We start from the raw sequence: 14,859 nt of genomic DNA on the forward strand, positions 1-14,859 counted from the left end.
GGAAAAAGAATAGATAGATTAGAACACTTTGAACCAGAGAGGGGTTTCTTAGAAGTAGTGAATAAGTACAGAAGGCAGGGCAACCCCGCGGGGTCAGAAATGTTAGATAATGGGAAAGGGACTGTAGCTAAATGGGAACGGGCTGCAGCGCACGCGTAACAATGAGAACGATTAACTTGCTTAGCTGAATAGAGAACCCACTGCAACCATCTATTCTGATCCCCATAACCAGTTTCTACTGAAAAGGTGCTTGTTAAAATGGTTAGATTTAACACGCGAACTATAGGGGCCGAATCGTCAGGTAAAGGAATGGTGGTGGGGGTGGAGGTTTCAAAGGAAACGTTGGAGGGCGAAGGAAGGGGGTCCTGTACTCTAATATTAAATTTTCCTAAGGGGTCAGTTCCTGAGACATAAGCCCCAAGAATATAAGTGCCAGTATCATGAACAGTAGGGTTTTTAAGCGTAATAATTAGAGGGTTACATTGATTCTCATCACATTTAGTAACGGCATGCCCCTTAATTATAGAGAATCGGGTCTTCAAGCTGTATTGCAGGCTTTTATAAGGAGAATATCCCCAGTCATCTGACCCTGTATTTGCAAAGACTAAACCCCACCGACTGCACCAGTCTTCGTAATCCGTAGGAGCTGAAACACAAACATATTTATCAGACCAGGTCCATTGTTCTTGTCGTCCGACTCCACAGTCCACAATTGAGCAGAAATCAATTTGCACTGAAGTGGTGAGTCCCTGTGTGACTGTGATATTCGGGTATCTCTGATTCTGGTTCTGTTTTACCTTATAAAGGTAAAGATCACCACCCATCCTTGGGTAGCCCGAGAGGGTGCGGGTAACAGTCAACAGAAAAAGTATTTTTAAGATAGCCATTTCTTGCAATGCGATGCGTGGATCCAAGCAGGCAGTCCTTCAACTTTCACGGCATGTGGTGTGGATAGAAGAATTTGGAATGGTCCTCTCCACCTAGGCTGATGCCAGTGTTTCCTCCGAGTATCTCGAACCAGGATCCAGGTGCCCAAGGGAATTGGTAAATCCTTAGAAGGTGGGCTGGTCCTCCAGGCTTGATTAACCTGCTGGTGGACTTCCTTCAACGAGGTTCGGAGACCTGCAAGACTAGAGAGAAGATCATTGTCCACAGTATGCAAATTCACATTTCCTACAACCATGCCAATGGGCATGGGACGTCCGGTCAGAATCTCAAACGGCGATAGTCCCAGTTGTCGGTGTGTCCGTCCCCTTAGTCCCATTAAAGCTAAGGGTAGTGCATCCGGCTATGATAAATTAGTTTGTTCACAAATTTTTGCGAGTTTAGCTTTTAAAGTGCCATTGCATCGTTCTACGATGCCTCCGCTTTGGGGATGGTATTTACAATAATGGTGCACATTAATTTGGAGCCAGGTGGTTAATTCATTTATAACGGAGTTCACAAAATGAGTACCATTATCTGTTTGTAACTTTTGAGGGATACCCCATCTTGGAATAATCTCTTTAATTAGTGCTTTAGCTACTGTTTTGGCATCGTTGTGTTTTGAAGGGAAAGCCTCTACCCATCGGGAGAACACATCGACAATCACAAGACAATATCGGTACCCTTCAGACGGGGTTAGTTCAATGAAATCCATTTGGAGGTGTTCAAACGGACCCATTGGATTAGGGGTAACGGCGGGACTTACCTGGGTACCTTTTCCCACATTAAACTTTTGACATATTGCACAGCGTCTGCAAAATTGCTCTGCATATGTAGAGAAACCTACAGCTTCCCAATGTTTTTCAACATCTCGAACCATGGCATCTCTACCTGCGTGATCGAGGCCATGGGCGATTTTTGCCATTCCTGGGAAAGAGGCTTTTGGGAGAAAAGGTTTGTTAGTGTGTTTATGAGTCCAGACTCCATCAGAGAGGGACCCTTCTTTGGACCATTTTCTCCTTTCGATATCCGTGGCTGCACTCTGTAAAGAAATAATTTGATTATCAGGGTCCTGGTCATTTCTCTGTTGGAATAAAGAAATTGGTGTGTTATTATATGCAGCCTCTTTAGCAAAGTGGTCAGCTAATTCATTTCCTTTGCTAACAGGATCCTGTTTTCCTGTATGAGCTTGACATTTAACAATCGCTAGCTTCGATGGTTTGGTTATAGCTTCTAAAAGGGATTCGATCAATTTCTGATGTTGGATGGGTTTGCCAGTACTGGTCTTAAATCCCCTTCGTTTCCATAGTGCTCCATGATCATGGCAGACTCCAAAAGCATACCTGGAATCCGTATAAATTGTTACGATCTTCCCTTCGGACAGCTGACATGCTCGAGTGAGTGCTACGAGTTCAGCTGCTTGTGCACTCAAGCTTGATGAAATTTGATTTGCTTCCAGCAGGCGGTCCCCTTGGACCACTGCGTAACTGGTTGAGGGTGCTCCATTTTTCAATCGCAAGGAACATCCATCCACAAAAATCATTTCTCCAGTTTCTAAAGGTGTTTCCTGTAGATCTACTCTAGGTTTTACAACCTTTGCTATTTCATCATGGCAATTATGTGGTTCTCCTTCGTTGTTAATTGGGAGAAGAGTGGCTGGATTTAAAGTGGAGCATCTTTCAATTGTAACATTTGACAAAGTACAGAGTACATTCTGATAGTGTATTGCCCTAGCAGTAGTGAGATGTGAAGTTTTGGCTTGTACTAGGATAGAATGTACAGCGTGAGGCACTTTAACTGTTAGGGGGGCTCATGAGAACTACATCCGTGCTTGCTAATACAGCTTCTGTTGTTGCAGCCACAGCACGAAGACACGGAGGAAGTGCTGCGGCCACTGGATCCAGTTTTTTAGAAAAATAAGCCACCGGTCTTTGTTTATCTCCGTGTTGTTGCGTCAGTACTGCATTCATAAATCCCTGCTTTTCGTCCACGAACAAAGTGAATGGACGAGAATAATCAGGCAAACCAAGCGCGGGCGCAGATAGAAGAGCAGTTTTTAGGACACAGAGAGCCTTCTCAGCCTGTTCATTCCATTGGACCTGGCCAGAAAGGGGGATGCCAGGAGTATTAGCCAATTGTTGCAACGGCTTTGCTCTTTCAGTAAAATTTAGAACCCACTGTCTGCAGTAGCCCAGAATACCTAAAACAGACATAACCTGTTGTTTTGTGACCGGTCTAGGAAGATTTTGGATGGCTGTAATGCGATCGCTAGAGAGAGCTCTTGTTCCATACGTAATGTCATGACCTAGATATTTTACAGTTGTTTTGATTAGCTGCAGCTTAACTTTAGAAACTTTATGGCCTTTGTCCCCCAAAAACAGCAACAATTTCTGGGTATCTTTTGTACAATCTTCTTCCGTAGCGCTACATATCATTATGTCATCTACATACTGTATCAATGTACTACCTCTGTCCGGCCAAAAGCCTTCTAAATTTTGGGCAAGAGCTTGTCCATATACACAAGGGGCTTCAGTGTATCCCTGAGGCATGACAGTCCATGTCCAACGGCGGTTTTGGAAAGTAAAAGCAAACCAAAATTGAGAATCAGGGTGTACAGGGATAGAAAAGAAAGCATTAGCTAGGTCAATAACGGAGAAGTACCGAGCGGAAGGAGGGATAGTAGAGAGGATAGTGGAAGGATTAGGGACGATAGGGGCCCTAGGGAAGATGGCAGAATTTACTTGTCGCAAGTCTTGTATGAAACGCCATGAACCGTCAGCCTTTTTTACAGGTAGAATGGGGGAATTGACTGGAGAGTATTCAATTGGAATAATGGCACCGCGTTTGACGAGATCGGAATGTACGGCGGAGATGCCAGCCTCTGCTTCGGGAGACAGAGGATATTGGGCACGGTGCGGGCGGAAGGAGGATTTCGGGTGGATCACCAGAGGCTCACAATGGGCTATCCTTCCATAATCATTCTTTCCCTGGGACCATAGTGAATCAGGGAGCATAGAGAGCCAAGAAGGGAAAGTGGTTTGCAATGAACAAGCAAAAGAGGAAGGACGGCACAAAGCCCGATGTACTAAAAAAACAGTTTGAAGCACCACTTTAGTTATTAAATGGTCAGGAGTATTAAAAATACCTGGAGTAACTTGTAACCAGTCTGTTCTTTCAAGGCATTTTTCCACCCATGGTCCTATTTCCCCCCATTTAACAGTGCGTGATTTAGCTAAGGAAATATGAGGCACTGAGCCGGCAAGATAAAATATATGTTGTGAGCATGTAAGATGAACAGAAGCAGCTGCCTTTGTGGATGAAATAAAAACACAGGAGATGTGAAGGGTTTCGGGGCGAGTACCAGAAGTAAGGAAAGATTCTAGCCAGGGGGTGTCTACTTCTATAGGGAAGTATTGGGCAGTACAGTGTAAAATGTCAGGGGCCTGTAAATTGGGAAAGAGACAGGGGGAAAAAGAGTGTAGGGCTTTGAGGAGAATGGTGTGTGGGGAAATATTTAAAGTCCAAGCTGCAAAAGAGGGTTTGGGGTAAGGGGCAATTTGACACAACAACTTGGGGGTAGAACAGAAAAAACCTTTGTCAGTCATAGAAATAGAAAGAGAAAGTTTTGTCATGAGATCTCTTCCTAAAAGGTTAACTGGACAGAGCTGATTTAAAAGAAAACGATGCAGTAAGGTATGTCCGCCAGGACGTGACTGGACTTGAAGAGGTTTTGATACTTGGAGAAGGTGAGGTTGTCCAGAAGCAGTAAGCACAGTAACAGTCTCGTTCGAGGCAGGGACCTTTGCCAGCGAGAGGGTAGATCGAGTGGCACCAGTGTCAATTAAGAAAATAGTCTCAGTGCCATCAACGAACAATGTCAGTAAAGGATCAGTCTCTGAATTATGGGTGAGCAAAGGTAGTTGAAAAGAGTGGCTGGAGGTCCCTGCGTTTTCCTATGGCCAGTATTGTTGGTCAGGGGTGTCAGAAAAAACAGGTGGAATAGGGGGAGGTGGGGGCTGTTGCTGTCTGTGAGGGCACTCCCGACGAAAATGTCCAGTTTCACCACAGGCGTAGCAAGAGTAGGAATTAACATTGGGATTAAAGGGAGAGGGAATAAAAGGATTCTTATTGTGGTCAACAGGAGGAGCTCCAAAACCACCTCATCCTCTTCCTCGTCCTCGTCCCCTTCCTCTAATGCCATATCCTCGGCCTCGGTCAGGAGTATTCCTGGTATAATAGTTCATCTGTGCTGCCAATAATTTGGCATGAGAGTCCGATTCCTTCTGCTTAGTTTGTTTATCGGCATGTTCAGCATGTCGTTTGACTTCATCAAACGTGGCACTTTCCCACTCAATACAGGAAGTGCGGACCTTGTTTTGTATATCAAGGCGCAAACCGGAAACAAAAGGTGGAACTGCAGCTCGGGTGCGGTCATCAACATTTTCCAAGCCCGAGTGATTAGCCATAAGGTCTTGAATCCTATGTGCCCATTCATCAACCGTCTCGTCTCTCTTTTGTTTTGCAGCAGAAATAAGGGACCAGTCCGTTCCTTTTTTATATTTTTCTGCAATATTTTGTCTCAACGCCTCCCATTGTGGGTTAAATTCGCCTTCTCCACCAATCCCCTGTCCTCGAAAACTGTGGACACTTTTTGTGACTGAAGACAGAGAAGAAAATTAAAATTAGTAAAAACCTTTTATTGATACATACCAGGCAAGGGTAAAATGACAGAGAAATACAGTCCTAGGACACCGCACTTCATCTGCCTCAAGCGCAGATATCCTTGCTCTTTTATAGCTTTCTAGTCTCCTGATCGTTGACCACGTAAGCAATAAAAATAGCGTCCTGACTCATTTTGTATTATTCCAATTGGTAAAGTCCTTACCCTAAAGGTATATTTTCTTGTCACACACATCATTGAAAGAAAACTTCCAGAAAGTATATATGCTTTTTGTCACGTACGCAAAACACAAATAAGTTTGATCATTCTGTCCTATTTTCTGTACTTACACATATACATTTTGTTCAATTACATCATTTTATGTTTTTACAAGTGCTTTTATTAAAACAATCCAACAAAACAGTGTCCAAATAAATAGTGCAGTGCAGTGCATTCATGATCATTAACTATTTCAACAATAACAACATTTATTTATATAGCACATTTAAGGACACCAGAAGAGGAAACAGACCCCTAGGGGTTAGTACAGATTTTAGAGCCACCATGAACAGTTATTATAATGAATTGGATATACAATTTGATATTTCAGGGTGGATGTCAACTTTTGTCAAAATTCAGAGGTAGCCATTCTGTGGATCTGCCGTTTTAGTTCAACTCTCTTTGCTAGAAGGAAAGTTAGCTTTGTTGATTTGACCTCAAATACTTGTGCATGTGTGAGTAGCAAAGAGCAAACAACCTCTAAAATGGCATCGACATCTGGCGAGAGACCAAGGTGAATGTACAAAGCAAAATACTTCGTGGATGACATTTTGCGTATTACTGCTGCATCGGACTCTGATTTGTTGGACTCCGATTTTGATGCAGGTGATCTGGAGATAGAGATTGAAAACATAAGTGAGGTGCCGGCTTTAGCTGATCAGTCCCCAGCTGATTGTGGTGCCGAACACGGTTCTATAGCTGATGTGCCTACAGCAACGTTTGCCTGGGATGACCGCCACTTACAATGACAAGAGGTATAAACCAGAATGCATCGCACTGCCATGCAAAGATAGGCCAGGCAGCCAACCCTCCACGCATTCCTTTCAGCCACTGAGCTACCCCTACACAGCCACCAGAGACACTGAACAGGCGTCGACAGCAACCACAGCAACAGACGTTTTACGTTGATTTACATGGGAAAGCTTTGTTTTGTGTGATTTTCAGAAAACAGAGTTGCCTGCAAAAAATATTCAGCCCTCAAGGAGTTAAATAAATAATCCATTATAAAGGTAAAAATCCCAAAAGGTTAAAACAAGGCTAAAACACTAGAATTAAAACCTGCAGTAATCATTGGGGCTCCTTTCCAGCCTCTTCAGCTCACTCAATGTTTGCTCAGCCAATGAGACTTCAGCCGCCACCGTCCTCTCTCTACTGACCCCAGTCTTAGCTGCCTCCACCGGTGTCTGCTAGACCGCTCGGGGTCAGTTGTCCTCCCATCTTCCTTCTTGCACACGTGGTCGTTCCTCGGATCCTTAGGTCGGACTCCTCCTCGATCGTACCCACTCTCCCATTCAGTGGGCACGATCCGTCCATTTGAGCGCTGATCACTCGCTCTATCCGAGACCCCCAACCGCGCTGACCTTCCTTTTCCTCAGCTGGCACATTCTCTTGCACTACCACCAATTCTGCTCTCTTGCTCTCCAGTCTTTTACCGTCCTCCTTTTCTCCTTTCCACCTCGCGCTTCTCCTATTAATTACAGGGACGTGGCTCAGGTGCGGCGATTAGCAGCTCCCAGCTTCAATCATGGATGCACCCGGGAACCGCACCGGCCACACTATCACGCCGCCTCTTTAAGCTGCGACTATCTATTTAAAAAAAAGATGGCCTTTTCAATCTGAGATGTGGACCCGCTACACCACAGAGTAGGAAGTATCAAGCATGCACGGAGTTGGCACGCAGTGGGACATTTATAGAAATGTATTCACACTCTTGGAAGTTTTCATTGAATCACATTGGATTTAATTTGCCTTTTTTGATATTGATCAACAGAAAAGGACTCTTTTATGTCCAAAAGAAAAGTGGTCATAATTAATTACAGATATAAGACACAAAAAAATTCACTGAATAAGTATTCAGCGCCTTCAAGTCAGTATTTAGTATGGGCACCTTTGATTGGCAGCCATGACAGTCCTGAGACTGTCTGTGTCCTCAGAGCTTTGCACATCTATGCATTGCCACTTTCACTTCCTTGTCCTTCACAACACTTCTCAAGCTCTTTCAGGTTGCGTGGGGATCAAGAGTGAAAGTCTCTCACCTGGACCGAGATCTGGACCCTGACTCGGCCACTCCAGAGCACTCCACAGGTCATTCCTGTGTAGCTTTGGCTTTTATGCTTGAGATTGTTGTCTTGTTGGAATACAAATCTTCACCCAAGTCACAGCTTATCTACAGACTGTATCAGAGGTTTCTTCCACCACAAGCCTTCCAGGGCCTGCTGCCAAGACACATGCCCACAGCCCGATGCCACCACCAGCATGCTTCCCAGTGGGGATGGTGTGTTTTTGATAATATGCTGTGTAACGTGATGTTTATTCTGATGGCTAAAAAGCTCAATTTTGGTCTCATCAGACCATAGAACCTTCTTCAGCCTGACTTCAAAGTCGCCCCTTTTGCCTTCCGTCAAGACGTCATGTATGTTTTTTGTATTTGTGCAGTAGCTGTCTCTTTGCCACTCTCCCATAAAGCTGCAACTTGTGAAGCACTCGGCCACAGTTGCTGTCTGCCTACTTTCTCCAGTCACATCCACTGTAGCTTGAAACTCTTTCATCAGAGTTCTAATTGGTCTCTTGGTGGCCTCCCTCACTTGTATTCATCTCCCATGATCACTCCGTTTTTCTGTATGGCCTGCTCTGGGCAGATTTACCATTGTGCCAAACTCCTTCAATTTCTTACTGATTGATTTCACCGGACTCCAAGAGATAGTCAGTCATTTGGATAATTTCTTGTCTCCGTCTCCTGACTTGTGCTTTTCAATCTCCTTTTCACAGAGTTGTTTTGAGTGTTCTTTCACCATACTGACCCACCATAAGTTGGAATTTCCAGATAAGCTACATTTATGCTACAATTATTTGAACCCCCTAACAGGTGATCTGCATTAACTAATCCCATGACTTCCAAAGCCAATTGGATGCACCCGTGATGATTTAGGGGTGTCATATGGGGGACAGTGGCATGGTGGTGCAGTGGTAGCACTGCTACCTCACAGTAAGGAGAGCAGGGTTTATGTCCCAGGTCCTCCCAGAGTGGTGATTGCATGTTCTCATTGTGTCTGTATGGTTTTCCTCTGGGTGGTCCGGTTTCCTCCCAACTTTCAGGTGAGTTGGTGACATTAATATTTCCCTAGTGGGTGTTCGCCTGTGATGGACTGGCGCTCTGGAGTTTGTTCTTGCCTTGTGCCCCATGCTAGCCAGGGTAGACTCCGGTGACCCTGGCCTGGACTAAATGGGATAGAAAATGACATGCCATGCCATATGTAGGGGTGAATACATAAGTGATATAAATTATTTTGTGTCTGCTAGTTGTAATTAATTTAGACCAGGGGTTCCCAACTCCAGGCCTGGAAGGCCGCAGTGGCTGCAGGTTTTCATTCTAACCCTTTTCTTAATTAGTGCCCTGTTTTTGCTGCTAATTAACTTCTTTTGAAATAAATTTAATTAAATTGCTCTTGAAGACTCAGACCTCTTAAATTCTTTTCTCCTTAATTAGCAGCAAAGCAAAAATGAGATACAAAATGAGCCAACACATTACCAGCAAACTGTGTCCATCATACAATACCTGAAAATAAAGAAAGATGAAGGTCTCAGGAATGTTGATCTGCTCAGGCCCACAAAACATTTGAACAGCGCTCTTAGAGAGAAGAAAATCAACAGTTTCAGAAATGTATTCTATTGCACAATAAGAGCAGCAACAAGCCATGGAATTAAAGAACGAGTTTAATTAACAACAAGAATCAGAGCCTAATTAAGCAACTGGTTGGAGTTTGAGGCCCTGACTTAGTTGGTCTCCTGTTGGCTCAGTCTCTTCACATCTCATTTCCGTTTTAGGTGCCATTTAAGGAAAGAAATGAAGCAATTCAGAGGAACGGTGAAGAAATTCAAGAGAACAAATCTTTAAAAAAAAACAAGTCAATTAAAATGAAAGGAGTTAATTAGCAGCAAAAACAGGTCACCAATTAAGAAAAGAGTTAGAATGAAAACTTGCAGCCACTGCGGCCCTCCAGGACTGGAGTTTGAGACCATGTTTTAGAGTGACGGCACTAAGGTTTGGGATTGAAAAGGTTTCTTCCTGGGATTTTAACCTTGTTTTAATAGTTTGTTTTAATTTATTGATTATTTAACCTTTGCATCACTGGATTTTATGGATTATTACTTAATTTTTTTATCACAAAGAACACTTTACTGTTCTGCACTTTGTTTTAGTAAAATCACCTAATCACTTTTACACCAACCCCTTGCTGACTGTGTATGTCCTCATTTGCCTGGCTCATCCTCGGTTTTGTTATCAACGTTACTGGGTTCAAGCTGCCAGGGATCACGAAGCCAACTCGGGCCGTCACAGGCAAGCCACCTATAAAAAGGCAAAAACCACAACACACCTGAACTTTAGCTTCCTTACTTCCTAAATGTCTTCTCAATTGAAAATCCAGATAAGTAAACATTCAGATTTATCATTTTAAGGAATCTCCAGTTCAACACTTCTGCTGCACAAGTCTGGAGATAAGAGCCAATAAAACCACACAAAGGCCCCTAGTGTCTGTATCTTCATAAAGAAAATGTCTCTTATTTATTGCAGGTCTATGATAGAAAGTATTCTTTGCTTTTTTCGGTTTTTAAGGACTGCAGAAGTAAAAGAGTAGAAGGCCCTGGAGTTGTAGCATAGGGAAACCGGGTAAAATGCCAAATGAGAGCAGTCCATCCAGTCAGTCTGGCTTTCACTTCATTACTAGTACACTCAGCCACAGTTGATCATAGCTTACATGTCTTTGGAAGGTGGGAAGAAAATGGGTTCATCTGGAGAAAAAACATAGACATGCGGTATACATCTAAAGAATGGCCAATGAGATTGACCCAGGCATCTTCACTCCCATTAGTCAACTGTAAACCTCCAAAAATGTTTTCATTAGGTGAGCACGTCACACCCATGCCACACACACGTCAATGACAATTCTCTGGTTTCCCATTCCCTTCACAAAATGGTTTGGCCCCAAAAAACGCTCCTCATCAAACCTCCTTTAATCCACAATTTTCAACAGCAATCCATTTTGGCATTGGGCCGGACCCATTATAGGTTTGAAATTCCTTAGTTTGAAAATGTTTGTAACCTGCACTCCACTTGCACAGCACAAGGCTGTTGCTCATTGCTCTCCTCTCCTCACCACAGACGATGAGACAGTGTGACGATCACATCCCAGCCTAGAGTGGACCTTTCCTTTCATGTCAAATGTGTGTTCACACGTCTGTGTGTAGTAAGTATGCTAAAGCCGTCACCCCAGTCTGAGGTTGCATGTGCTCTGGTGCAGGTTTCCTTCATGGACCTCTCTGCATTTGGCTGTCTTCATCCTCCCCTCACTTATCTGTCCCAGCCACTCAGCAGCACAGCTTGACACTGCCACCACCATGCATAACCATAGGGATGGAATTATGCAGGCGAGGAGCAGTGCCTGCTCTTCACCAGACATAGTGTTTGAAATCTGAAGAGTCCATTTTTTGTCTCCTCCGACCAGAGAACCTTTTCCTTCATACTCTCAGAGTCCATTAAATGCTAACTCCATGCAGACTATCATATGCCTTTTCCTTGCGAGTGGCTTCCCTCTTGTCCATTTACCATAAAACGACTGACTAATGCGAATGCTGCTGAGATGGTCATCATTAAAACAGGTTCTACCATCTCAGTAGAGGATTTCTAAAGTTCTGTTTTTTGGTCACCTCCCTGACAACCAGAGTCCTTTTAGTTTGGTCGGGCAATCAACTGTAGGTAGAGTTTTGGTACTTCTGGAAGATCACTCTGCTCCTGAAAACACTCAAAGCTTCAGAGATGATTTTATACCCTTACACTGATCTATGCCTCACCACAATTTCATCACATGGGTCTTCAGAGAGTTCCTTGAACTTCATTACTTTGCTTTTCTCCTGACATGCATTGTGAATTGCTGAACCTTCTACAGTGGCACCCTTGCTTAAAATGTCTGTTATTGTGAATAGTTAATTGAGCAGAAGATGAACTGATCACCAAAAGGCATAAAGTTAAAGTTGACACATTTCTTTTCAGCATTTTATGCAAGATTAGTGTATTGTTTTTGTTTTGTACAATTGTACAGTGAAACAAGGAGAAGTTTGGGCACCACAAGATATCTGAGGTTTGAGAAAAAGTTTCCTAGGGTCTCAAACGTTAATTAGCACATTAGGGCTATGGCTTGGTCAAAGTCATTGTCAGGAAACCCCAGGTGATGTACAATGCAAAGCTGTATAAATTCTCCGACAACTCAAACCTTGTCCCGATAATCAGCAGTCATGGGCTCCTCTAAGAAGGTGCCAGCACTCAACAACAAATAAAATAATTGATGCTTACAAAGTAGGAGAAGGCTACAAGAAGATACTGAAGTGTTTTCAGGAAGCTGTTTCTTCCATTTGTAATTTTACTAAGAAATGCCAGTTAAAAGGAACAGTGGAGGTCAAGCTGAGGTCTGGAAGACCAAGAAAACTTTCTGAAAGAACTGCTTGTTGGACTGCTGGAAAGGCAAATAAACAATTTAACTGGAAAAGACCTCCAGGAAGATTCAGCAGAGTCTGGAGGGATAAACAAATACGATCTTCATTGTAGTCAGCAGAAGAAAATCTTTTCTGCATCCTGGCCACAAAATTCAGCACCTGACGTTTGCAAATGTACATCTAAACAAACCTAATGAATTTTGGAAACAATTCCTGTGGACAGATAAAGTCAAAATAGAACTTTCTGGTCACAACGTGCAAAGGTGAATTCCAGAAAAAGAACACCTCACTAACTATTAAACATGGGGGTGGATCAATCAAGCTATGGGCTTGTGTTGTAAGCAGTGGCACAGAGAACATGTCAATGGCAGAGGGAAGAATGGGTTCAAATAAATATAGGCAAATTCTGGAAGCAAACATCTCACCATTCATAAAAAGGTTGAAGTTAAAAAGAGTATGAGTTCTACAACAAGATAATGATCCAAAACACTCATCAAAATCTACAATGGAATACTTCAAGAGACACAAGCTGATGTTTTTTGCCATTTCCCGTACAGTCCCCAAATCTAAACATCATTGAAAATCTGTGGATAGATCTCAAAAAAAGCAGTGCATGCAAGACAACCCAAGAATCTTGAAGTATTAAAAGTCTTGTACAAGGATGAAAATACCCCAAGTAAGAAATGAAAGACTCCTAGCTGGCTGCAAAAGGTGTTAACAAGCTGTGAGACTCGCCAAAGGAGGTGTTTACTAAGTACTGATCCTGTTGGGTGCCCAAACTTTTGCTTCAGGTCCTATTTATTTTTTTTAGTATTTTGTACCGGTCAATGATAGAAATAAAAATATAATCTTTCTTAATATATTAAACAAATGTGTCATTTTTAACTTTATGCCTTTTGGTGATCAGTTCAGCTTCTGCCCACTTAACTATTTGCAGTAACAGACATTTAAAACAAGGGTGCCCAAACTTTTGCATGCTACTGTATACACAGGGGTGTGCCTTCCTAAACGATGTCCAATCAATTCAGTTTGCCACAATTGACTCCATTTTTGTTCTAGACACATCTTAAAAGAGAATTAAAGCAAACAGGATGCACCAGACCACGATTTGGAGTGCAGCAGCAAATGATCTGAATATTTACTGTATATGAATGAGAGATTTATGTTTTTGAATTTTAATAAATTAGCAAAACTTTATAAAAATAGGTTTTCACTTTGTAATTATGAGTTGTTGAGTATAGATTGAGGAGGAAAATGGCAAATTTATCCATCTGAAATTAAATACACAACAATTATTGTGTGTGGAATCTGAAGCAGTCTAAATCCACTGTACCTGCATATTGTGAAATGTGACAATAAATAAAAACAATGATATGTTAGCATAAATAATTAAACGTTTTTTGTGTTGCATATTTTTTATGTATTTAATGATTTTTTCATTTATTTATTTCAGTGAAATTGCACACTACATTAAATGAAACTTAAATTAAAGCTGTCATTTTCACTTGTCAAAGTCAAGTCGGTGGGCTCTAACAAGTACTGCAGTTTGATTGGTGAATCGTCAGTACAGCATGCATACATCTTCGCCATCAAGTACTACATTTATAAGCAGATACTTCAGATGTAGACTGCTGATAATGAATTCAAGGCTTTTTGAATTAAAGCAACTGCTTTGTGCAGTAATTCTGGGCAATTTTTTTTCTGTCCTCGCGTCTGGTATAGACACGCACAATCACAACATTAAGAGTGTGTTTTGCTTGTCTTGGGAATCTTGTGGCTCTTATGCACGTGCAAAGATGAGTCTGTGAGAGAATTCTCTACAGATGATTCACCAATCACAACACAGTACTCATTAGAGACCACCCTCTTGACTATGATGGGTGAAATGACAGGTTTAATTTCAAGCTGTATTGCATGCGACTTCACTGTAATAAACAGAATTAAAGCAATAAGCAATAAAAACATTTCATCACATTATACATTTAATCATTTATTCTCGCATATCTTTCATTTTATTTCAATGCCACATTTCACATTATATTTATTTGTGTATTTATTTAATTATTTACTTAATTTTTCCCAAAATAATTCAGTATGTACATTGTTTAACAGTGCTTGCTTATAGATCCAAAATCCCAAATCTGAATCCCACACTTTGGCGTTTTTCCTGTGGAGTTCACACATTATTTAATGGATACATCCCACATCACCAAAGACATGCAGGTTAAGTTAATTGGGGCTTCTAAATTGACCCAGTGTTAGTATGGGTGTGCACAGAAGTGGGTGTTGTGATGGACAGTCGTGCTTTCTGACCGGCGTGTAATGCTGTTCAGAGTGCCCCACGCAGCTCCATGAGACCCTTAATTTGAAAAAGGCAGGTTTGAAAATATTATTTAAATTCAAGTTTTTCTGACCATGTAGCCAGGTTTAACTTCCATGGTGTATACTATGAAGCACTGATAACCAGTCTGTGCCTCATAAAACTATGACTTTGGTAAAGAACAAAC

This window comes from Erpetoichthys calabaricus, chromosome 11 (genome assembly GCF_900747795.2).
Source record: "Erpetoichthys calabaricus chromosome 11, fErpCal1.3, whole genome shotgun sequence".
Taxonomy (NCBI): Eukaryota; Metazoa; Chordata; class Cladistia; order Polypteriformes; family Polypteridae; genus Erpetoichthys; species Erpetoichthys calabaricus.